The sequence below is a fragment of the Camellia sinensis genome, chromosome 10, assembly GCF_055761805.1.
Source record: "Camellia sinensis isolate YWXY chromosome 10, ASM5576180v1, whole genome shotgun sequence".
In the NCBI taxonomy this organism is placed as follows: domain Eukaryota; kingdom Viridiplantae; phylum Streptophyta; class Magnoliopsida; order Ericales; family Theaceae; genus Camellia; species Camellia sinensis.
The window spans coordinates 2,531,635-2,533,504 of NC_138970.1; positions in this window are offsets into that span (position 1 = coordinate 2,531,635).

Here is a 1,870-nt window from a genome sequence, read left to right on the forward strand (position 1 = left end):
TGATTCACAATTAATTGTTAACCAGTCAACAGGAGAATTTGCAGCCAGAGACGAAAGAATGTCGGCATATGCAAAGGAAGTCATCCGACTGGCGGGCCTATTCCAGAACTGCAGATTACTCCAAGTAAGCCGAGATGACAACACCCACGCCGACGCGTTAGCCAACCTGGCCAGCTCAATACAAACTGGAAAAACAAGGACAATTATGATCGACTACATGTCGGCCCCGAGCATAGATAAACAGAACATCGAACAAAAAGCAATGTGCGTGGGCTTTGGACCAAGTTGGATGGATGCAATCATTGCATTCCTGAAAGAGGGGAAGCTGCCAGCAGACCATAAAGAAGCACATAAAATTAGGCTGAAATCGGCCAGATTCAGTCTAACAGCGGAAGGCCATCTCTACAGGAGGTCCTTCACTGGACCACTTTTAAGGTGCGTACACCCTTTACAGGTTGAAGATTTTCTTTATGAGATTCATGAAGGAATTTGCGGAAGCCATACTGGGGGCAGATCGTTAGCCCATAGGGCCATTACCCAAGGATATTGGTGGCCCTACATGCAAAAGGATGCCGAAGCCTATGTAAAGAAGTGTGAGCAATGTCAAAATTTTGCACCTCTGATACATCAGCCAGCTGCCGACCTAAACCCAGTATCCAGCCCTTGGCCGTTTGCCCAATGGGGCATGGATCTGGTTGGACAACTTCCCCAGGCAACTGGGCAGAGAAAGTACTTGTTGGTAGCAACAGACTACTTCACAAAATGGATAGAGGCAGAACCTCTTGCCAAAATCCGAGATGTGGATGTCAAGAATTTTATTTGGAAAAACATAATCACCAGATTTGGGATTCCAAGAGCTATAGTTGCCGACAACGGAACACAATTCGACAGCAAACTCATCAAGAACTTTTGTGCAAAATTCAAGATCAAGAATTATTTCTCAACACCAAGCTTTCCTCAAAGCAATGGGCAAGCAGAGGCATCCAACAAAGTAATCCTGGATGGAATAAAGAAGAGGCTCCAGGCAGCAAAAGGAAAGTGGGTGGACGAGCTACCCAACGTACTTTGGGCATACCGGACTACGCCGAGAAGATCAACAGGAGAATCCCCCTTTGCCATGGCCTATGGCACAGAAGCAGTCATCCCATTAGAGATCGGCATCCCAGGGATCAGAACCCAGGGAGTAGAGAATGGCACCAATGACATACTCTTAGCCCGAAACCTGGATTTACTAGAAGAACGAAGAGAGAAGGCTGCAATTCAGCTTGCAGTATACCAGCAACAGCTTGCCAGAGCTTACAACAAGAAAGTTAATCCAAGGGATTTTCAAGTCGGCGACTTAGTCCTAAGAAAAGTCGTCGGGAACAAGAAGGATCCCAGGGAGGGCAAGCTTGGCCCAAACTGGGAAGGACCCTACAGAGTTACTTCAGTATTAGGCAATGGAGCATATCGGCTTGAAGACAACGAGGGCAAAGCATTGCCCAGACCTTGGAATACTTGTAATTTGAAATTTTTCTACCATTAGAAAAACATCATTGTTTGGCCGATGCTATCAATAAAATCTTTTCAGAATCCTTTCAACATGATCAATTGATAAAGTTATGCATGGATGTTTTTGAAGGCATGTCAAACTCGAAGATAAGCCGATGTTATTCCTTGATCCACTTGTTGAAATTTGTAGCAATTTACAAGTTGGAATCAAGCTGATTCCTTATCTTCACTTGTTGAAATTTGTAGCAATTTACAAGTTGAAGATAAGCCGATGTTATTCCTTGATCCACTTGTTGAAATTTGTAGCAATTTACAAGTTGGAATCAAGCTGATTCCTTATCTTCACTTGTTGAAATTTGTAGCAATTTACAAGTTGAAG